Consider the following 25,070-nt stretch of genomic DNA (forward strand, 5'->3'; position numbering starts at 1 on the left):
GTTATTAATTTTGAGTTTCAAATGTATATGATTTTGGTAAATTTCAATATGCTTTCGATTCCTTAATTATGCTTTACTGGTTTATATTCATAAGAATGGGATTTACTTGTGCTATCGATTGTAAAAAAATATAACATGCGTAATTGACTTATTATGGTCATACTTCTTAATATATCTATAGTAACACTAATCTAATTTTTGTCTTGGACTGATTTGTTCATCTTAATAACGATAAGCTTGTTTATTGATAGATTTTCTCCGGATTCCTCTCATTAAGTCTACGATTGACTATACTATTTTCTATATCATCATGCTCTATAACTCTTCCTTTGGAAACTTTTTAACACTCTTGACTTAAAATGCAGCTTGGTCATGGGACCCAGTTTTCAATGAGCCAACCTCATATGGTTGTTTTGATGGTTCCGTTGAACCTGGATCGCCAGATTTAGTGGGGTAAAATATCTGGTTTATTTTCAATCGGTCTAGAAATAATCTTGATGGTCCATTAAAAGATTTTGGAAAATGACAAAATCTTGTATTGCTAATACAGACTTTTAGCGGTTGTGTTTAACTTATAAAGACTAGATTGCTTCTATTTAAATCCCAATTTTGCATCTTCAACCCTCATTTTCAATTCATGATTTCTTGAGTTATAGTATTTTGATTGGGATGATTATAGTTGTGTAGGTTCAAGGTTTTTCATGTCTACGTGTTGGAGTGATCACGGAAGTTTTGAAGTTATTATTTTGAGGTAATTTCTGCCCTAAAGGGGATGCCTATTTTTATTTTAAGCTTTAATGCTGAATTTATTGCATGTTCAATTTTATCACATTTTAGAGCTTGGATTAATACCATTTAGGGGGCACAAGTTTCTAGAGTTGTTTTAGACCTTTTTACAGATCTATTTTGGGTCTATTTCCAACTATTGCAAATTTAGTGTCTATATTTGTAATGACGTTGTAATCAATAATTTAACAGCATCGCGGTGTTTAAAGACATTTCATAAGTGCATAACCATGGACAATGGATTTAGAGCATGTGTGATTGACTTTGAGGTAGGCTTCGGTCTATTTGTTTTATTAGAATTTTTAGATAATGTATAGTATATGCTTCATGTGAATTAGAATTGTATATATTTGTTGAGTATTAATACCATGTTATTCATTCTATCTTTTCTTTATTTCGTTGGAGCTTTGGGCCTTTTGTGGGTGTTGACTCTTTAGTGTAGGCTTTTAGCCTCTTTTGTGGTATAGATTAGCATGTTTATTCTTCTTATGTTTGACACTTATTGCCTTGGGCTAGGTTTTAGAATTACATGCCTTAGACCGTGTTATATCGCCTGTGTAGTTGTGAATGGAACTCGCTAGGCCTTAAGAACAAAGGAGATTATGTTCATGCTTCCGACGATCTGGCTAATTCTATATACAAATATCTAATTTTCTTCTATTATATGTAAAGGCTTAAGGTTGAAGGCCCATTTAGCGCCTTTCAAAAGTTAAGAGGTTATGTTGACTTTATAAAGGCTACTAAGGACGGGATGAAGAATAAAAAATGTCCACTGAAGCCTAGGGATAATCGGAACGTCATCTGCCAGGGTTAAGGTATTTCTTAATTATGAGCCTACTCAAATAAGACCTACACAAGTTTATTCTCTTTGGCCGGCCAGCTTGTTGCAACCTTCGAATTTCCTGCTGACATCCCAAGTCTCCAAGTGGGCCCTCTTTGAAACCCCCAACCTTGGCTTTTTAGAGAATCTCACTCCTGTGTCGTAGGACTTGTAGCTCGGCATGCCACCGGGTGGGTTTATTTATCCTTCTAGTTCTGAGTGTTTTCTTCGATAGTAATAGCGTCCCATAGGTGTGAGATGTACCTTGAGGGGGGAGGAGGGCACTTGGAAATCAGTTTCCATTTATTCTATGGTCAATTCCTCGGTCGGTGCAAGGCCAGAAATCGGAACACATTGATTTTGCTCGTTCCCATTCTTTGCTTCAGGGCCTGTCTCTCATTGTGGCCAGTACTCCATACTGTCGGAAAGTGAAGCTTACACTTCTTCACTAATTATGACGGTTCACCAGGGCCCCTTTCCTCCTCCCTTTTCTACTTACTCGTAGGGTTTCGGGACCCCCAAAAAGGGGGATGGAGTCGACTGAACATCTCAGCCTTTGGCAGGAACTTCTCCAGTAATTTCCCTACAGTTTATTAACTCATTCTTAGACTAAGACTACGACATTGAAGAATCACTCTCACTCTCATTCCAGGAATTACAGGTTGACATTTTGTCCAGTAATGAAGTTCAAACTTCTCGACTCGCTTTCTCTCTTATCTTGCAGTTGCCAGTCATTCTCCGCTTCGTTCGAGAATCAACTGCACATGAATAGGCTCTTCCTTAGGACTTCAAGGATGGAGATGAATTGGTGAAGGTAATCTATGAGATATAGGAACCACATTACGACCAACACGGAACCAACTTGTTGGGACTCTTTTCTACCTGACTAATTATCGCCAAGACATTGCTTACACTTAAAATATTGGAGAAAGTGATCACCTGATTTTCATAAGGACAAGTCGAGACCACCTCACTTTAAAACTACTTTTTAGATTTTGTGGTGGATCAAAACCCCATAGAGAAGAGGTTTATTCTTGTCCACGTCATCCTCTCTTCAGCTTTCTTGTTACTATTATATTGATTTCATTAAGGTAGTACATTATACTTATTGGATTTTGAACATCGTCCCCATGCCCAAGACGGACGAACGTGACCTCCAAAAAGTGAGAAATCTCTTACTTTTTCTACCTAGGGGGATCACTTATCCCCATTAAGTACCTAGTCTTCCCCCCCCCCCCTCCTTCTTGATTGGAAAGATTGTCTACTCTTTATGTCATTCCTTGGCAGGTAAATATGAGAGAGGTTGTAAGTGCATTCTCTCGTTCTCCATCTGATTTCTCTATAGTTTACTAGGGCATTTCTAGACTAAGACTACGAAATTGAAGGTCACCTTAAACTTTAGGTATCTACTCGCGGATGACATAACTCGTGATGTGAATTAGTTTTACTCTCATCTATCGGGTGAAGGGTGGTTCATTCAAGCGCCAACCCTGACTCCTCCACTAGATAATTCCAGTATGGAGCACACTCCTGATGTTTGAATTGAAGGGGGTGACCTATCCTCGGGTTTGGAAGGAGAGAAACTATAAAATCTGTATCTCGTAGTTGAAGGGCATCTTCGTAGATATTGCGGTTCTGAGGATGGATTGAAAAGAGCTTTTAAGGACTGGGGAAGACAGGTGGATTAGAGAGCTAGGATAGGGGAAAATCAAAGGCCCATCGAGATTGGGCGTAGATGAGCCTTGACTAGGTCAACATTGAATAAAAAAGAAAAACTTCCCCCATCAAATCATTAACTGGTGTAGAATTCAAGATCAGTTCCAGAATTTGAGTCAAATAGACCTTCCCTCTCATCTAAGGGTGAGGCAGGAATTTTTTCAAATGTTCATTGTTCAATATCTCGGCTGCTCAAGAATTTTGACTAGTTGTTCCTCCTACCCGAAGTGGATACTAGGGGAAGAGTAGAGCCTCACCTTGCAATATAAAGGTGTTCGTTATTGGGATGGGTTCAAATTGGACCATAGGGGAAGAGTAGAGCCTCACCGGATAATTTTACATTTCAATTTGAACTAAGCATTCTATGTCCAATTCTATGTAGTCCTTACCAACATATGCATATTATCATATATGTATATTATCTATTCCAACAAACAAATAATACAAAAGAATGAGGTTTGAGTGCGTTTCTATCCTTAAAGGGATTTTGCCGACTTTTATCAAGTTCGGGCTTACGAGATTGAATCGTAGCCAAAGTCTTTTCCACATGTATAAAGACTGGTTTGAAAGGACTAGGAAAGATCAATTGTTCGCTCTTCTTCAAGGATTCAGGGAGAAAAAGAGAGTGATGGCATCGTATGGTGATGCTACCCTAGAAAGGGTTATGTGATTATCTTACTTGAATGAATCCTCTCTCTTTGTTGTGAACAAGAGAAAGCTTTGTAGATGAAGAAGGCGATGGATAAATATTTTTTGAGTTCATACCATGATCCAGAGAAAGGCTTTTTTCTCTTCCCGCGAAAGGCGCATGGGTTGACTCTATTTCTTTTTCAAAGTTAGCCAGTGAGAAGGAAATACTAGTGCTTAGAAATTCTGCTGACATTGAGTTTAAACTAGTTGCTACCATTATAAGAGAAGAGAGCTTCGTGACTTCCGGGCTTAGCTCTTTGCTAGTGTAGATGAATAAATGGGTATTTTCTCTTTCAGTTGGTTCTCTAGGGAAAGAAGTTTCATTTACTTTTGTATCTCATATGTATTTAAATTAAATGTTTCCCGTGAGAGGCCTGAAAAGGAAGCTTTAACGAAGTGAGAGGGTGGATGTAATTCAGTTGGTCACCTACAGGGAGAGAGAATTTCTTTTTATTGGCTTTTTGGGTCTCGGATCTCTTTTTCCCTTATCCCTTGCATGGGGAAAAAGTCATTGCCAACTCTTTGAACAAATACTCTCTTGGGCCGCAGGAAGAGCATCACTTTGTGTCTATTCAAAGATCCGAGACTTCAAGTGTTGTTGGTGACATTTGTTCCCCGTCCCTACTGCTATCCCTCTTACCATTGTTAGGATCTGAATTAGTATGATTAAACTGTGAATCAAGTCGGGAAAAAGAAGTCCAGCTCCAGGCTTTAAAGAAGAGAAGAAAGAATTTACTTATAGGGAAATGCTTTAGGAAAGAAAGATCCCAAGTTCTGTAAACACGTGCCTACTGATGGAAGCTTTTCTCCATAAAGTGCGCTACTGGAGGGTTCCTTCCTTGCGATGTATGTTGGAGGGTCAGATTCTACTTACTTACTTCTAGAATTGAAGGTTGGCAAGGAAGACCCACTCATGTTCTATTCTAAGCCATGCCACAAATACATTATACCAATGTTAGAAAATAAGATTCTTCAAAAGAAGAGTCTGTAGGGGTAGCAAATATATATTTCCAAATAAGTCAGTATCTTAGCGTAAGCTCTTCCTTTGCTAGCTATTCCTATGTCAAAGGAAGAGCTTCCACTAAGATTCTGACTTATTTGGAAACTAGATTTGCTACCCCGGCAGACACTTCTTTTGAAGAATCTGATTCGCTAACATTGGTATAATGAATTTGCCGCATGAGAAAGGGCTCAGAAGATCCAAGAATCCCATGAAAAATAAATAAGATGAACAATTAATGATAGACGGTCATCATAAAGTTTACAAGTTATTTTATGATGCAATTGAAGGCAAAGAGGGAAGATTTCATGAGAATTGATTCCCCTAGGGCTTGTATTGGGTTGTTTATCTTGTGTTGGTTCTTTATATTTTAGTGGCTCATCGTAGACATAGGTTGGAACTTGTTGTGCTTAGTCATATACTAGAGTAGTACGAGTGTGGTAAGACGTCATCCCTTGAGTCTCCCCCCCCCCCTCTTTGATTAACTCAGTAGCTTTGCTTGGTACCTTCGCAGGCTTGCTATGGTTCTTTGATGTTTCATTTTTTTGTTGGGCCCGAGGTTGTGTTTGGAGATAACTTGGTCTCAGGTTAGTACTTCTCTCTTTTGTATCGTGATTTGATTGGACTTACATTTATTTTAGTTCTAGTGCCTAATTTTTTCATTATCACGTGTTTTTTGGTACGATCCTAGCTCATGCATTGTCTCATCATTGACATTGAGAAATAGTGTTTTTACTCTACTTTATTCTACATTAGATTTAACAAGAGATGTACCACATGGATCACTACATTTATTAATTTTAATAATTAAGAAATGTCATTGACGTGCTCCTTTTCTACTTGTGACGTTAGAGGCTTGTGGTATGTGCTCAGATTTTATGAGTAGCCAGTGCTTTGATTTCTTTCTGGTATAATTTTGGCTACTCGTGGTCCTTTATGGAGTTAATTCCTACTATCCGTAGAGCAAGGGTCTGTTCTTATCCTTTATGGAGTCGATATGTTGTAAGACTTGGATTCTCTCTCATCTATGTAAAACCAAATCAACCTAACACCTTACAAAAATCTCTCTTTCAAGAAGATATGACAATTAGATTTGACCCAAAATTTCTTGATCGGGTAAACTACAACAATCAAAAGTAAATTCCATGCATCAAACTATGTACCCGTTTCAGTTGATCTCTTCAATCATCAATCAAAGATCTAAACTAGGATTAAGTTTTCAAAATTAAGCCATGAATTAATATCATGCTAAAGAACTCAAATCCATAAGTGTTCAATAGTAAAATAGAGCAAGATACATGACCTACAAAATTAAATAGACACCCAACCCCATAATTAGACCCTTAGATTTGGGGTTTTAGCACAACATCATAATAAGAAAAAAAACTATACCAACGAAGTTGTAGAAATTAATGTGTTGATGATAAACAAATAATTTTCAACACTCACTTCAATTTCAACAATCAATTATCAATTAGAAAAGTTTTTCAAAAACCCTTAAACTAAGAGAAAGGGAAAAAAGATCAAAAACTCAATAAAAATCTGATAGATGAATTCTTCAAAAGATAAAATTCAAGATCCATTTTCTCTATCCTTTTAGCTATTTATAGTTTCCCAAAAGATGAGTGAGAAATTCCATACGCGACCTGATCGGCAACGTTTATGAATCTCACTTTTCCGTTCAGTGGATCACCATTTTCTCAGGAGATCGCCCTTCATTTGTTTTAAGCTTTAGGCTATTTGAACCTCAGTTGGTAATCTCAATCGATTTTGCCTTTCACATTGGACAACTGAGCGATTAAAATCTTGTTCACCCATTGAGCCTTCAATTTAACTAAAAATTCTATCGTCTTCAGCAATGGAACATCAAACTCGCCCAATAAGTTCAGTAAATTAACGTTTCCACTTTAGTTTGCCAACCTTCCTTAAATATGATCAAACATACATAATCACTTTGGGTGAGGTATGAATTTTTAGGCAATCCACCCTTTTAGGCGATAACAAGCTTAGAGTTTACACTATTTTCAATGTTTGTCCTTTTTTTGTTTAGATTCATCCTTGCCTTATCCTTTAGATTTTATACCTACAAAACACCAACATATCATCAAAATAGGACATAAATAGGAATTTAGGACATTAATTATTGAACGAAAAGCCTAAAAATTAGTGAAAATAACACTCATCAAGGTGACTGTTGACGCTTGTATTGAACTCTATTAAAATAAATAAAGGGAATACTACTTTTTTGTAAAAATCACAAAGAAAGAATTAATGATCTAGATTGCCTAACTTACTCTTTTGGCCTTTTCTGAGGCATTTAAATATTTTTCCTCCTTTGGTTATAAGACTTGAATCTCAGATATCATCTGCATTCATAATTCTCACAAGCTCCTTTTGTAGAATTTCAATAATATAGTAGAATATATTTGTTCTTCTTAGTTCATTCTGAAAGCATTTCCTTTAATTCTTTAAATCCTTCTGTGAGGAAAAGCAAATTGTTAAGAATTTACATTAGAGAAAGGCCACATGGTATATCTTTTAGGATTGAATCAAAATGACATGTTAGAATGCAAATCTTATTTGGTATCATGGGATCATTAGAGTTAGAGTTGTAAATATGGGATAGGCTTGTTGGGATGGACTAGCCTAACTCATAATTTGATAGGGTTAGGCTACAATTTTTGGAACCCATTTGAGAAAAGGGATTTTTTAGCCCGGCCTCAATAAGTGTGCCGACTTTTTGGTCTTGAGAAATATGGATAGGGCCAGTCGGTGGGCCAAATAAAATTAATTAAAAATAAAAATTAAAAAAGGTATTAAAATTAGCAAGAGTATAAACTCAAAATCTTGTTAAGTTTGGGATATTATAATTTAAATACAAATTGTTTTAATAAAAGATCTACTACGTAAAATAAAAATTCCCAATATATTTCTAACGAATCACTTCATAGGCCATACCCTATGGAATATTATCATATATTTTGTGTTTTATTATGATCATTAGAAAATAAATTAGATTAATATTTATATTTAGCTATTTATGCTTTTACTTGAAATCAAACTTAATAAGTATTATAAAGATAATTTCATGCGTCATGCTGGGGATAATTCTTATTCACGCGGTCTTATTCATGCCCTTAGGTGTGACATTTATCTATTCTATCTCAATCTTTGCTGTGGATAAGATTTTATTGACATGGCATCTTGAATCATAGCTTCGCTCATTAATTAGGAGCGGGAAGCTTTACGAATTGCACCGACAAAATAGTTTAATTGAGCATTAGGTTCATTTATCCTTCCAGATTCTTAAATGGGTTCTTTTCGTTCCATCGTTGTTGTTGGATGCATCTGGCAACTATGAATCCCCATGAATGATTTATTTTGTCTTGCAAGGAGTTTTTTGGAAACTAGCATAGAATTGATTGTGTTTGGAAAAAAGATCATGTTATATGTCATTCACCGTTATTGTTTATTGACAAATATGTTGTCATATGGAATGCGGATAAAGGCACAAAGATGTTTGTTTGGTTTTGCCAGCCTTAGGGAGATTGTTATTTTAGTTGTTAGTTATGACGTTCAAGGCAATATCCTCAGCTCAGCTAAATTTTATAAACTGGAGGAAGAAAAATATATAAGATTATAGAGCGTGAACATTCCAGTAAGAAGTGTTTTGAGTATTCTTGGATGGAAATTTTATGTGATTAGAGGCGCTAGAGGACCTTAATCAAAGTAGTTTACTAGTTTCCGGATCATACTTCTCCACACAATTCAATAACCTTGATTTAGCTCCTCCAATGCCTCTTATCATATAAAACATTTCATCTAGTTTGCAAGAGAAAATAAATCATTCACATGGATTTATAGTTGGCAAATGCATCCAACGATAGTGATGGGGTTGAATACACCCATTCAAGAACCCGGTAGGTGAAATAGACTTAATGCTCAATCACAACCTTTTGTAGCCGCAATTTTTAAAGTTATCTGCTCTTAATAAATGAGCGGAATATATGGTTCAACATTTCATGGCACTATAAGCTTACATAGATAAAAGAATGACACAACATATAGACATATCACGCTTAATGGCATGAATAAGAGAGTGTGAATCAGAATTCTCCCCAGCATGACGTTGATGGCCAGCTTCCTGATCAGGGGATGATGAAGAGTTATTCAATGATAGAGACACTTCACCTCTATTGAAAGAATTGTATTGATATGATATACATTGCAATTTTTCATTCTTATGTCATTAGCCAATGATAATTTGCCTCATTTAATTTCTATCCTATCAAAATTATAATTCACCCAAATTCCTCAATATATTAATAAGTATATCGGAATGTGATTAAAAATATAGAATCGTAATAACAATACTCAAACAAATTATTTACAATGGAAATATTGAAATAATAAGTAACTAAGATAGAAATAAGAATTGGAATGAAAAGCTTTTAGACACTAGAAGAAGAAGAGAGGAACAAACATATTTCTCCAATGTGTAACTCTTTAGTGTTAACTCCGAGACTTATTTTACTAATTTATAATTGGAACTGGGTCCCAAAAAGAACTTCTCAACATTTCAATCTACTCAATAATCATAAATGGATGAGTAGATTCTCATGTTGCCAATTTGGTTCACAACATAATTCATGTTTCTTTCTCTCTTATAATCCAAAACAAGACTAGTATTCTAACATATCGTTTGGATTTAATCCTAAAAGAAACACTATTTTCACGACCTTTATCTAATCTTGATTCTCATTCATGTGCTTTCCTGACAAGTGGATTTGAAAAAGAAGGGAAAAACTGGTCAAAATGAACTAAAAAAAAATTTCTATTGTGTTTTTTGAAATTCTACCGAAGTGTCTGATAGAAATTATGAAAGCATTTGATCAGCAAGATGTATGTTTTATAACCAAGGAGGAAGATATTATTAAATGGCTTAGAAAAAAGTGCCAAAAGAATAAGTAACGAAGTTTAGATCGTTTATTCAATTTTTACAAACAAGTAGTCTTTCCTTTATTGCTCTTAATGGCGTTCAACACAAGCATAAGAATTCAAAACATAAGTTATTAGCATATATCCATCCTTGCTTTCACGACCCTATTTATTAGGTCATGATGAAACCTAAAACACCAACCAGTAGGTAAGCCTAACCCTTAACTTGGAGTCATAGGCAATGGTCTACCAATACAAAGTCAACAAAAAGAAGCATAAAACTTGTAACCAAGCTAAGAAAGAGTAATCAACATAAATGTAATACAAGGAACCATCCCAAAACTTGGAATCAATCAGCAATCAGGGATATAATTAAAATAAGAGTACAAAGCTATTACAAATACAAAACGAGAACAATATGTCACTAAATATGTAAAATTCCAGAAAATGTACTCGTCTAGTGAAGAGTCTATTTATTTTTAAGAATAGGTATTGGGGTACATAGGAATCCCAATGCCCAATATTGCGGAATATTGGGCATATTAGAGAATATTGGCTTAAGGGTGTTAGCCAATTTCTATGTATTAAGATATACTTTGCTGTCCAAATTCCCCAATTTCAAGCGTGTTTAGGAATTGTACCTGCAATGAATACCCTAAACTAATAAAATTTTCATTCCTTAGATTCCACAATTAGGTATGAGGCATCCATGTGTCAAGCCTAGGTACCATAGAACATGATTATTTAAAATGATCATGTAGAGTAAGTAGTGCCCAAGGATATAGTGATGATCCTTGGGACAACAAGAAATGAGCATCAACATATGTGCAACCCATGTGCAAGCACATGTGCAAGAATTTGGTTAGGGCGGTTAGGGGCAGGCGCACATGTAGGCGTCAAGCCATGTGGGGCAGGCGCACATGTGGGTGTCAAGCCATGAGGGTGTCAGTTCTCTTGGAATCTGTAGCTCTTGAAGGTTTGGAAGACGTGAAGAACAATCTTGTTGAACTTAAGAAAGTTCACAAAGAAGCTTTGACCAACCTCAAACTTGAGCTCACTGAAGCTCTCTCTTCTCATCTTAGAGAGTTTGAAGACTTAAAAAGGCATGTTGATGAGACTGTCGAGGCGGGGGTTGCTTCTCCCGTGACTTCACAAGATACATGTATTTAGGTTTTCGAACCCAAAGAATTTCGTGATGAAAGGAGTACTCAAGATGTTGAGAACTTTTTGTGGCAAATGGATGCCTACTTCGAACATGTTAATATGCACAGTGAGGGTGCCAAAATCTTAATGGCTGCCATTTATAGGACCGACACAACGATGCTGTGGTGGCCGAAGAAAAAGTCGGACATGGACAGGGGTTTGTGTTATTGATTATTGCGAGCAAGTCAATGAGTATCTTAAGTGATAGTCATATCCACATAACATTGTCCATGAGGCTCATCCGAAGTTGAGGTGGTTAAAATAAACTTCCTCTATTCGGTACTATATGAAAGAGTTCATAAAGTTTACCCTCCAGATTCCAAGTTTAACAAGTAATGACTTGATGTTATATTTCTTGGATTGCCTCAAAAAATGGGCCAAACAAGAAGTCCAAAGGTGACAAGTCCACGACGTGGATGAAGCGATTGTAGTTCCGCTAGCTCAAGATCATGTGTCGAATTATTATTTCATGGAAATTGAGTTGCCTTAAGGCATAAGATATCATTTTACCACGTTTCATGAGAAAACAACCCAAACCTACTAGGGATGAGTCAGAATACACGACAAACTGTTCATTTCCCTTTGTAAAATCAACATCGGAGCGGAGGTAAGCTTTTTATTCAATCCTTTAAAGCCTTTCTCACAATCTTCCGTCCACTCAAATTTATCTTTATTTTTGGTTAGGGCTATCAAAGGAGAAGCAATAGAGGAGAACCCTTAACAAATCTCCTATAATAGTCGACAATGCCCAAAAACAATTTAATATTTGCTGGTGATAATGTTCTACAAAAATTCTTGAAGGAGTGTCTTTTTTGGATAAACCTCTATACCCTTTCTTGACACTATGTGACCTAGGAACGCCAACGATTTCAACCAAAATGTAGACTTATTGAAATTTGCGAACACTTTGTGATATTTTAGGGTTTTTGATTCAATTCTCAAATTCTTCATGTGATCATCCTCACTTCTAGAATGTACCAAGATATCATCGATAAACACAATGAAGAACATTTCTAGAAATTTCCAAAACACTCTATTCATAAGGTCCATGAATGTTGTCATGGCATTAGCTTGTCCAAATGACATCACAAGGAACTTATAGTTCCCATACGTAGTTTGAAAATCCATTTTAGGAATGTGAATCTCTCTCACACTACTTTGATGGCAGCATGAAAGAAGGTCGATGTTTGAAAAGTTATTTGCCTTTGAAATTTATCGAACAAGTCATCAATTCTCGGAAGAGGATACTTATTATTTATAGTGGTCTTATTCAATTTACGATAGTCAATACACATTCTTAAGTACCCATCTTTATTTTTCACAAACAATACCAGAACACCCCACGAAGATATGTTTGGATGAATAAAACCCTTGTCTAGCAAATCCTTAAGTTGAGATTTCAATTCCTTCAATTCGGTTGAAGCTATTTGACAAGGAGTGATAGATATAGGTTCAGTATCCAGCATAAGATCAATGTCAAAATCTATTTGTTATTTGGGAGGAATACCAAGAAAGTCATTAAGAAAGACTTCATAAATGTAACGACCTGGTTAGTCATTTTGAACAGCAGATTTTATTTCTGGAAAAACAGGCTGAGGCGACGGACCCCACGACGGAACTTTTCAAAACACTTAGAAATTCTGAAATTGGGTACTGGAAATCAACTCTCTGAACTTCGTGACGGAATGGCAGGACGGACCGTCACAGGTGTGATGGACCGTCACAGACTCTTTGGTGGAAATTGAGTCTCTGAACCTTGCGACGACCTGCAGGACTGACTGTCGCAGGCACGACGGGCCGTCGCAGGTTGCGTAATCCCAGTCTGGGTCGGATTTCTTTATACGTTTTAAGGGACGTTTTTGACTATTCCTCCTTTAATTATAAAGTTAGTGGGTTAATGTGAATAAGTCTAATTACTTGGGGGTTAAAAGAGGTAACCTTAAGTTAATTAGGGGGTTATTATTGCCATCTTTTATTCTTAATTATGTACTAATTAAGGTAAAAGAAAGATGGTGGGAATAAGAAAATTTGAAAGCACAAGAGAGGGAGAAAACGAACGAACAAGGAGAGAAGAAGAACAAAGCTTTGGGGAAGTTGCTTGCTTGATCACTAATTGTAACGACCTGTTTAGTCGGTTTGAGCAACAAACTTCAATTCTGGAAAAACTGGCAGAAGCGACGGACCCCACGACGGACCGTCAAGGGCACGACGGACCGTCGCAGGGTCTCGTTTCAAAACACTTAGAAAATCTGAAATTGGGTACTGAAAATCGACTCTCTGAACTTCGTAACGGAGTGGCAGGACGGACCGTCACAGGTGTGACGGACCGTCACAGGCCATTCACCCAAAATCCAGTTTCTGAACTATGCGACGGACAGCAGGACGGACCGTCGCAGGCGCGACGGCCCGTCACAGCTTGCGTAATCCCAGTTGGAGTCGGATTTTTAGTTAAGTTTTAAGGGACGTTTTTGACTATTCTTGCCTTAATTATAAAGTTCGTGGGTTTATATTAATAACTCAAATTCTTGGGGGTTAAAAGAGGTAACCCTAAGTTAATTAGTGGGGTATTATTGCCATCTTTTATTCTTAATTATATACTAATTAGGGTAAAAGAAAGAGGGTTTGAATAAGAAAATAGAAAGAACAAGAAGGGAGAGAGAGAAACGATCGAGAAGAAGAGGAAAACACCAAGCTTTGAGGATTAACTTGCTTGATTTCAATTCTTCGGTGGAGGTAGGTTATGGTTTTCATGCTATTCGTAGTAAACTCTTAATAGCGAATGATATGTGTTAGTAGTATTGTAAACCTTATATATGCTTAATTGTATGCTTGCATGAATGATGTGATTATGTAATTGTGAATAAATAAGCATGATGAAGCTATTGAATCCCAAATCTTGAAAAGAAACCCTAATCTACATTGTTAATGATGATGCCTTGGTATAAAAGAAGGCTTGATGAACGAAAGTGGTGAGATTAGGGGATCGGGTGCCACGTTCCGGTACCAGGATAGAATATGGATCGGGTGTCATGTTCCGACACCAGGATAGAATATGGATCGGGTGCCACGTTCCTGTACCAGGATAGAACATGGATCGGGTGTCACGTTCCGACACCAGGATAGAATATGGATCGGGTGCCACGTTCCGGTACCAGGATAGAATATGGATCGGGTGTCACCTTCCGACACCAGGATAGAATATGGATCGGGTGCCACGTTCCGGTACCAGGATAGTATATGAGGATCGGAGTGTCACGTTCCGACACTAGGATAGAATATGGATCGGGTGCCACGTTCCGATACCAGGATAGAATGAGGATCGAAGTGTCACGTTCCGACACCAGGATAGTATATTGAGGAGCGGAGTGTTACGTACCAACACGAGGGGAATAAAGATAATGAATCTTGAAATATGTTAATATATCCAATCTAATGAACTAAATTCCCAAATGAGTATGATGAGGAGGTGTGAGTTCTCATTGATGTGCTCGATGTTGTAACCAAGGGTTATGGTAACTGTAAATGCTGCATGCTAAGGATATTAGTTGATTTTAGGATATTGCTTAATACATACTATTTTCTATTTTGAGTTGGCCGATGATATCTACTCAGTACCCGTGTTTTGTACTGACCCCTACTTTTATTGTTTTCTTCTTGTTTATTTGTGGAGGGCAGCAAACGTGTCGTCATCTTCGACTCAACAGTAACTCAAGCCAGTCTTACTACATTGGAAATTCAGGGTGAGCTAATGCTTCTAGCTTGGACTGGATCTTCTTCTTCAAGTCTTGATGCCTTGAACTTCCGGCATGGACTAGCTTTTTATGCATTTTTAGCTTCTTAGAATACTCTTAGTTTAGTAATTTGATTATAGATGTTCTTGTGATGATGACTTCCAGATTTTGGGAATAATAATAGTTATTGATTTTATTAATGAGTTTAAGTCTTCCGCATTACTTTATGTTGATATTACCTTGAAATGTTAAGGTTTAGATTGGTTGGTTCGCTCACATAGGAGGGTAAGTGTGGGTGCCAGTCGCGGCTCGAATTTGGGTTGTGACAAACTTGTTATCAGAGCATTAGGTTCGTTGGTCTCATCACACAAGAACAGGTCTAGTAGAGTCTTAAGGAACGGTAGGGGGACGCCTTTACTTTTCCTTGAGAGGCTATAAGACTTTAGGAAAATTTCACTCTTTCATTCTTTCTTTCGTGCTACTACTTGAGTCCAATTGGTATCTAGGCGATACGAATTGGTATCTGACCATCTTCACTCTCTTTTGCAGATGGTTAGAACTAGAGCAACGACTACGCCAACACCAACACCGGCCAGACAAGAAACAACTGAGCCAGCCACTGGGGCTGTGGCTCGAGGAAGAACAGCGGCATGGGGCCGTGGTAGAGGTCGTGAGAGGACGTCCTCTAGGGGAAGAGGACGAGCACCTAGCCCATCTGATACTAGGGCAGTGACTCCTCCACCGACTGAGGAAGTAATAAGAGAAGGGGAGGATGGGGAAACTGAACAAGTGCAAAATGAGGAAATGCCACCCCAACCTACCCCAGAGATGATCAATCAGGTTCTGGCTTATCTTAGCGGGTTATCTGATCAAGGTCAGGCACCTCCAGTGTTTTCTGCGCCAACACCTCCGGTTTCAGAAGTACAACATGCAGCCACTATGGCTCCTCGTATGGAGGCCTCATTGGACATAGGCACATTTCCACGTGTGACTACTGGGCCTATAATGACAAATGATCAGCATGAACTTTTCAGTAAGTTCTTGAAATTGAAACCTCCAGTCTTCAAGGGTGCGGAATCTGAGGATGCTTAAGATTTTCTGGTTGATTGTCATGAGCTACTACACAAGATGGGTATAGTAGAACGGTTTGGTGTTGAGTTCGTGAGTTATCAGTTTCAAGGGAACGCCAAAATGTGGTGGCGGTCACATATTGAGTGTCAACCAACAGAGGCACCACCTATGACTTGGGCCTCATTCTCTAGCTTGTTTATGGAGAAGTATATCCCTCGTACTTTGAGGGATAGGAAAAGGGATGAGTTCTTGAGCCTAGAGCAAGGTAGGATGTCGGTTAATGCTTACGAGGCTAGGTTTCGTGCATTATCCAGATATGCCACGCAACTTTGTTTCAGTCCACAAGAGAGGATTCGCCGGTTTGTGAAGGGGTTGAGGTCAGAATTGCAAATTTCGGCCTTACAGATAGCGGCAACGGCAAAATCCTTCCAAGAGGTTGTAGACTTTGTGATGGAAGTGGAAGGAGTGAAGCTAGACGACTTCACTACGACATCGACATCAAAAAGGTTTCGAAAGGGAGGTGAGTTTAATGGTTCTTACTCTAGAGGACAAGGTTCCGGAGGTTACGCAGTTCGACCAATTCAGTCTTCACTACAAACTGTAGTTGGGGATCCACCTCCGACCGGTCAACACTTCTCTGAGAGACCTATGCATGAACCCAGAGAGTGCTATGGATGTGGGGAGATTGGACATATTAAGAGATATTGTCCAAAACAGAGTAAGAGACCTCCAAATGTTAGAGGTAGAGGTGGTCATGGCAGAGGCCGTTATTCTGGAGGACGTGGTGGTCGAGGAAATGGTGGTCACCAAAACGGCCGAGGTGATGGGCAAACTGGAGCCACTACATCACAACAAGGTAGGGGCAACGGACAGACGAACGATAGGGCCCATTGTTACGCTTTCCCTGGGCGGTCTGAAGCGGAGGCATCTGATGCTGTCATCACAGGTAATCTTTTGGTTTGTGATTGCATGGCTTCTGTATTATTTGATCCCGGATCCACATTTTCTTATGTATCTTCCGCATTTGCTAATGGTCTTAATTTACATTGTGAATTGCTTGACATACCTATTCGTGTTTCTACTCCGGTGGGTGACTCTGTGATAGTTGAAAAGATGTATAGGTCTTGTCTTGTAACTTTTGTGGGGAGCAATACTTATGTAGACTTGGTTATCTTAGAAATGGTTGATTTTGATGTAATTCTGGGTATGACTTGGCTTTCTCCGCAATTTGCGATCTTGGATTGTAATGCTAAAATGGTGACGTTAGCCAAGGCTGGGGCAGATCCGTTAGTGTGGGAGGGTGACTACACTTCCAATCCGGTGCGTATCATCTCGTTTCTTCGTGCTAAGAAAATGGTTAGTAAAGGGTGTTTAGCTTTCTTGGCACATCTCAAGGATGTCACTACCCAAGTACCTTCGATTGAGTCGGTTTCGGTAGTCCGCGAGTTTTTGGATGTGTTCCCTGCAGATCTTCCTGGTATGCCACCAGATAGGGATATTGATTTCTGTGTTGACCTTGAACCGGGTACTCGCCCCATTTCGATACCCCCTTATAGAATGGCTCCCGCGGAGTTAAGAGAGTTAAAAGCCCAACTTCAAGAGTTGTTAAACAAAGGCTTTATTAGACCAAGTGCATCTCCTTGGGGTGCTCCGGTTTTGTTTGTGAAGAAGAAGGATGGGAGTTTTCGAATGTGCATAGACTACAGACAACTAAATAAGGTAACCATAAAGAACAAGTATCCTCTTCCTCGCATTGATGACTTGTTCGATCAGTTACAAGGTGCTTGTGTCTTCTCTAAGATTGACTTGAGATCCGGTTATCATCAGTTGAAAATACGGGCAACGGATGTGCCAAAGACTGCTTTTCGAACGAGGTATGGGCATTACGAATTTGTAGTGATGTCTTTTGGTCTTACGAATGCCCCTGCTGCGTTCATGAGCTTGATGAACGGGATTTTTAAGCCATATTTGGACCTCTTCGTGATCGTATTTACTGATGATATATTGGTATACTCAAAGAGCAAGAAGGAACATGAAGAGCATTTGAGAATGGTATTGGAAATGTTGAGGGAGAAAAAGCTTTATGCCAAGTTCTCTAAGTGTGAGTTTTGGCTAGATGCAGTGTCCTTCTTGGGGCACGTGGTTTCTAAAGAAGGAGTGATGGTGGATCCTTCTAAGATTGAGACAGTAAAGAATTGGGTAATACCTACTAATGTGTCGGAAATAAGGAGCTTTGTTGGGTTAGCTAGCTACTACCGTCGATTTGTCAAGGGATTCTCTTCTATTGCTTCCCAACTGACGAACTTGACTAAGCAAAATGTTCCATTTGTATGGTCGGATGAATGTGAGGAAAGCTTTCAGAAGCTCAAGACTTTGTTGACTACCGCACCTATCCTTACCTTGCCAGTAGAGGGTAAGAACTTCAGTGTTTATTGTGATGCATCCTATTCTGGTTTGGGTGCAGTACTAATGCAAGAGAAGAGTGTGATTGCTTATGCTTCAAGGCAATTAAAGGTGCATGAACGTAACTATCCGACCCACGATTTGGAATTGGCTGCGGTGGTGTTTGCATTAAAGCAATGGAGACACTATTTATATGGGGTTAAGTGTGAGGTCTACACGGATCATCGTAGCCTTCAGTATGTCTTTACTCAGAAAGATTTGAACTTAAGACAGAGGAGATGGATGGAGTTACTAAGGACTATGATATCACTATCTTGTATCATCTGGGAAAAGCGAATGTTGTGGCAGATGCTTTAAGTAGAAAAGCGGGAAGCATGGGAAGTCTAGCCCACTTGCAAGTTTCTAGACGTCCGTTGGCTAGAGAGGTTCAGACTCTGGCTAACGACTTCATGAGGTTAGAAGTAAATGAGAAGGGAGGATTGTTGGCTAGTGTGGAGTCAAGATCCTCTTTTCTTGACAAGATTAAGGGAAGACAGTCTGATGATGAGAAACTGCGCAGAATTCAAGATAAGGTATTGCGAGGAGAGGCTAAGGAAGCACAAATCGATGAGGAAGGTGTTTTGAGGATCAAGGGAAGGGTATGCGTACCCCGCGTCGATGATTTGATCAACACTATTCTGACAGAGGCTCATAGTTCGAGGTATTCAATACATCCGGGTGCAACCAAGATGTACCGTGACCAAAAGCAACACTTTTGGTGGAGTAGAATGAAGCGTGACAATGTGGATTTTATTGCCAAATGTCCAAACTGTCAACAAGTAAAGTATGAACACCAAAGGTCCGGAGGAACACTTCAGAGAATGCCCATTCCGGAATGGAAGTGGGAAAGAATTGCAATGGACTTTGTGGTTGGTCTTCCAAGGACAATGGGTAAGTATGACTCCATTTGGGTGATTGTTGATAGGTTAACTAAATCTGCTCATTTTATTCCGGTTAAGGTGACTTACAATGCCGAGAAGTTAGCCAAGATCTATATCTCAGAAATCGTTCGATTGCATGGGGTTCCACTATCCATCATATCAGATAGAGGTACTTAGTTTACTTCTAAGTTTTGGAAAACATTGCATGCGGAATTGGGTACTAGGTGTGACCTTAGTACTGCGTTCCATCCTCAGACCGATGGTCAGTCTGAGAGAACGATTCAAGTTTTGGAAGATATGCTTCGTGCATGTGTGATAGAGTTTGGTGGCCATTGGGATAGCTTCCTACCCTTAGCGGAGTTTTCATACAATAATAGCTATCACTCAAGCATTGATATGGCTCCATTTGAAGCATTGTATGGTAGGAGATGTAGGTCTCCCATTGGTTGGTTTGATGCATTTGAGGTTAGGCCTTGGGGTACTGACCTTTTGAAGGATTCGATGGAGAAGGTGAAATCTATTCAAGAAAAGCTTCTAGCGGCTCAAAGTAGACAGAAGGAGTATGCAGATCGGAAGGTTAGAGACTTGGAGTTTATGGAGGATGAACAAGTCTTGTTGAAAGTTTCACCAATGAAAGGGGTGATGCGGTTTGGAAAAAGGGGTAAACTAAGTCCAAGGTACATTGGACCATATGAAGTACTTAAGCGAGTAGGAGAGGTGGCTTATGAGTTAGCCTTGCCTCCAGGGCTGTCCGGAGTACATCCAGTATTCCATGTGTCGATGTTGAAAAGATACCATGGGGATGGAAACGACATTATCCGTTGGGATTCAGTTTTGCTTGATGAGAACTTGTCTTATGAGGAGGAGCCTGTTGCTATTTTAGATAGAGAAGTTCGCAAGTTGAGGTCAAGAGAGATTGAATCCATCAAGGTGCAATGGAAGAATCGACCCGTTGAAGAAGCCACTTGGGAGAAGGAGGCGGATATGCGAGAAAAATACCCACATCTGTTTACAGATTCAGGTACTCCTTTTCGCCCTTGTTTTCCTTTTTTTGATCGTTCGGGGACGAACGATGGGTAAATTGGTATCTATTGTAACGACCTGTTTAGTCGTTTTGAGCAACAAACTTCAATTCTGGAAAAACTGGCAGAAGCGATGGATCCCACGACGGACCGTCAAGGGCACGACGGACCGTCGCAGGGTCTCGTTTCAAAACACTTAGAAAATCTGAAATTGGGTACTGAAAATCGACTCTCTGAACTTCGTAACGGAGTGGCAGGACGGACCGTCACAGGTGTGACGGACCGTCACAGGCCATTCACCCAAAATCCAGTTTCTGAACTATGCGACGGACAGCAGGACGGACCGTCGCAGGCGCGACGGCCCGTCACAGCTTGCGTAATCCCAGTTGGAGTCGGATTTCTGGTTAAGTTTTAAGGGACGTTTTTGACTATTCTTGCCTTAATTATAAAGTTCTTGGGTTTATATTAATAACTCAAATTCTTGGGGGTTAAAAGAGGTAACCCTAAGTTAATTAGTGGGGTATTATTGCCATCTTTTATTCTTAATTATATACTAATTAGGGTAAAAGAAAGAGGGTTTGAATAAGAAAATAGAAAGAACAAGAAGGGAGAGAGAGAAACGATCGAGAAGAAGAGGAAAACACCAAGCTTTGAGGATTAACTTGCTTGTTTTCAATTCTTCGGTGGAGGTAGGTTATGGTTTTCATGCTATTCGTAGTAAACTATTAATAGCGAATGATATGTGTTAGTAGAATTGTAAACCTTCTATATGCTTAATTGTATGCTTGCATGAATGATGTGATTATGTAATTGTGAATAAATAAGCATGATGAAGCTATTGAATCCCAAATCTTGAAAAGAAACCCTAATCTACTTTGTTAATGATGATGCCTTGGTATAAAAGAAGGCTTGATGAACGAAAGTGGTGAGATTAGGGGATCGGGTGCCACGTTCCGGTACAAGGATAGAATATGGATCGGGTGTCACGTTCCGACACCAGGATAGAATATGGATCGGGTGCCACGTTCCGGTACCAGGATAGAATATGGATCGGGTGTCACGTTCCGACACCAGGATAAAATATGGATCGGGTGCCACGTTCCGGTACCAGGATAGAATACGGATCGGGTGTCACGTTCCGACACCAGGATAGAATATGGATCGGGTGCCACGTTCTGGTACCAGGATAGTATATGAGGATCGGAGTGTCACGTTCCGACACCAGGATAGAATATGGATCGGGTGCCACGTTCCGGTACCAGGATAGAATGAGGATCAAAGTGTCACGTTCCGACACCAGGATAGTATATTGAGGAGCGGAGTGTCACGTACCGACACGAGGGGAATAAAGATAATGAATCTTGAAATATGTTAATATATCCAATCTAATGAACTAAATTCCCAAATGAGTATGATGAGGAGGTGTGAGTCCTCATTGATGTGCTTGGTGTTGTAACCAAGGGTTATGGTAACTGTAAATGCTGCATGCTAAGGATATTAGTAGATTTTATGATATTGCTTAATACATACTGTTTTCTATTTTGAGTTGGCCGATGATATCTACTCAGTACCCGTGTTTTGTACTGACCCCTACTTTTATTGTTTTCTTCTTGTTTATTTGTGGAGTGCAGCAAACGTGCCGTCATCTTCTACTCAACAGTAACTCAAGCCAGTCTTACTACATCGGAAATTCAGGGTGAGCTAATGCTTCTAGCTTGGACTGGATCTTCTTCTTCAAGTCTTGATGCCTTGAACTTCCGGCATGGACTAGCTTCTTATGTATTTTTAGCTTCTTAGAATACTCTTAGTTTAGTAATTTGATTATAGATGTTCTTGTGATGATGACTTCCAGATTTTGGGAATAATAATAGTTATTGATTTTATTAATGAGTTTAAGTCTTCCGCATTACTTTATGTTGATATTACCTTGAAATGTTAAGGTTTAGATTGGTTGGTTCGCTCACATAGGAGGGTAAGTGTGGGTGCCAGTCGCGGCCCGGATTTGGGTCGTGACACTAATCTTCGGTGGAGGTAGGTTATGGTTTCTTTTACGATATTCGTAGTAAACTCTTGATAGCGAATGATATGTATTGATAATATTGTAAACCCTGCTATGTGCTTAATTGTATGCTTGCATGAATGTAATTATATAATTGTGATTATATAAGCATTATGAAGTTATTGAATCCCAAATCTTGCAAAACCCTAATCTCTTTGTTAATGATGAGGCCTTTGTATAAAAGAAGGTGTGATGAACTAAAATAATGAGATTGATGATGCCTTGGTAAGAAAGAAGGCTTGATAAACTAATAGAAGGAGATTAGGAGAACGGGTGTCACGAACCGACACGTAGATTTAGGGGATCGGGTGTCACGAACCGACACATAGATTTAGGGGATCGGGTGTCACGAACTGACACGTAGATTTAGGGGATCGGGTGTCACGACACGTAGATTTAGGGGATCGGGTGTCACGAACCGACACGTAGATTTAGGGGATCGGGTGTCACGAACCGACACGTAGATTTAGGGGATTGGGTGTCACAAACCGACACGTAGATTTAGGGGATCGGGTGTCACGAACCGATATGTAGATTTAGGGGATCGGAGTGTCACGTACCGACACAAGAGAAATAAAGATAATGAATCTTGAAAGATGTTAATATACTCAATCTAATGAACATAATTCCCAAATGAGTATGGTATTGAGGCTTGAGTCCTCATGTGTGAACTTGACGGTAATTGTTAATGATATAGTACTTGCTGTTGCTACATGTTGAGTATCATAGTTGATTTTATGATATTATTTGGTATATATTGATTTCTATTTGAGTTGGTCGATGATATCTACTCAGTACCCGTGTTTTGTACTGACCCCTACTTTTATGTTTTCTTCTTTGTTATTTGTGGAGTGCAGCAAACGTGCCGTCGTCTTCAACTCAACAGTAATTCTAGCCAGTCTTCGTCACACCGGATCTTCAGGGTTAGCTAATGCTTCTAGCTTGGACTGGATCTTCTTCCTCATGTCTTGATGCCTTGAAGTTCCGGTATGGACTAGCTTTTATTTGTTTTAGCTTCTTAAAATACTCTTAGTTTAGTAATTTGATCATAGATGTTTTTGTGGTGATGACTTCCAGATTTTGGGGATAATAATAGTTATTTAATTGGTTTTTATTAATGAGTTTAAGTCTTCCGCAATACTTTATGTTGATATTACATTGAAATGTTAAGGTTTAGATTGGTTGGTTCGCTCACATAGGAGGGTAAGTATAGGTGCCAGTCGCGGCCCGGATTTGGGTCGTGACAAACTTGGTATCAGAGCATTAGGTTCGTTGGTCTCATCACACAAGAACGAGTCTAGTAGAGTCTTAAGGAACGGTAGGGGGACGCCTTTACTTTTCTTTGAGGGGCTATAAGACTTTAGGAAAATTCCATTCTTTCATTCTTTCTTTCGTGCTATTACTTGGGTCCAATTGGTATCTAGGTGATACAAATTGTTATCTGACCATCTTCACTCTGTTTCGCAGATGGTTAGAACTAGAGCAACAACTGCACCAACACCAACATCGGCAAGACAAGAAGTGTCCGAGCCAGCCACTGGGGTTGTAGCTAGAGGAAGAGTAGCGGCAAGAGGCCGTGGTAGAGGTCGTGGGAGGACGTCCTCTAGAGGAAGAGGACGAGCACCTAGCCCGTCTGATACTAAGGTGGTGACTCCTCTACCGACTGAGAAAGTGGTAAGAGAGGGTGAGGAAGGGGAGAATGAACAAGTGCAAAATGAGGAATTGCCACCCCAACCTACCCCAAAGATGATCAATCAGGTTCTCGCTTATCTTAGTGGGTTGTCTGATCAGGGTCAGGCCCCTCCAGTGTTTTCTGCACCAACACCTCCGGTTTCAGAGGTACAACATGCAGCCACTATGGCTCCTCGTATGGATGCCTCATTGGACATAGGCACGTTTCCACGTCTGACTACTGGGCCTATAATGACAAATGATCAGCATGAACTTTTCAGTAAGTTCTTAAAATTGAAACCTCTAGTCTTAAAGGGTGCTGAATCTGAGGATGCTTACGATTTTCTGGTTGACTGTCATGACCTACTACACAAGATGGGTACAGTAGAACGGTTTGGTGTTGAGTTCGTGAGTTATCAGTTTCAAGGGAACGCCAAAATGTGGTGGCGGTCACATGTTGAGTGTCAACCAACGGAGGCACCACCTATGACTTGGGCCTCATTTTCTAGCTTGTTTATGGAGAAGTATATCCCCCGGACTTTGAGGGATAGGAAAACGGATGAGTTCTTGAGCCTAGAGCAAGGTAGGATGTCGGTCAATGCATATGAGGCTAAGTTTCGTTCACTATCCAGATATGCCACTCAACTTTGTTTCAGTCCACAAGAGCGGATTCGTCGTTTTGTGAAGGGGTTGAGGTCAGAGTTGCGGATTTCAGCCTTACAGTGGCGGCTACGGCAAAATCCTTCCAAGAAGTGATAGATTTCGTGGTAGAGGTTGAAGGAGTGAAGCCAGATGAATTCACAATGGCATCAACATCAAAGAGGTTTCGAAAGGGAGGTGAGTTTAATGGTTCTTACTCTAGAGGACAGGGTTCCGGAGGGTACTCAGTTCGACCCATTCAGTCTTCACTACAAACTGTAGTTGGGGGTCCACCTCAGACCGGTCAACACTTCTCTGAGAGACCTATGCTTGACTCTAGAGAGTGTTATGGATGTGGGGAGACTGGACATATTAGGAGGAATTGCCCCAAACAGAGTTAT

At 39.5% G+C, this 25,070-nt stretch overlaps 1 long non-coding RNA gene across 2 annotated transcripts; it reads left to right on the top strand.

Annotated features, from left to right (window-relative positions):
• The first annotated feature begins 681 nt into the window (after positions 1 to 681).
• On the top strand, positions 682 to 22,283 carry LOC104645529 (uncharacterized). Of its 2 annotated transcripts, none has more exons than XR_011215139.1 (4): positions 682 to 751; positions 979 to 1,055; positions 5,527 to 5,599; positions 21,932 to 22,283. It is a non-coding gene; the product is annotated as an uncharacterized lncRNA (long non-coding RNA). The 2 variants fall into 2 exon arrangements; XR_011215140.1 differs by lacking the exon at positions 21,932 to 22,283 and adding an exon at positions 14,829 to 14,910.
• Positions 22,284 to 25,070: the final 2,787 nt, after the last annotated feature.

Source organism: Solanum lycopersicum, chromosome 2 (assembly GCF_036512215.1).
Source record: "Solanum lycopersicum chromosome 2, SLM_r2.1".
Lineage (NCBI taxonomy): Eukaryota > Viridiplantae > Streptophyta > Magnoliopsida > Solanales > Solanaceae > Solanum > Solanum lycopersicum.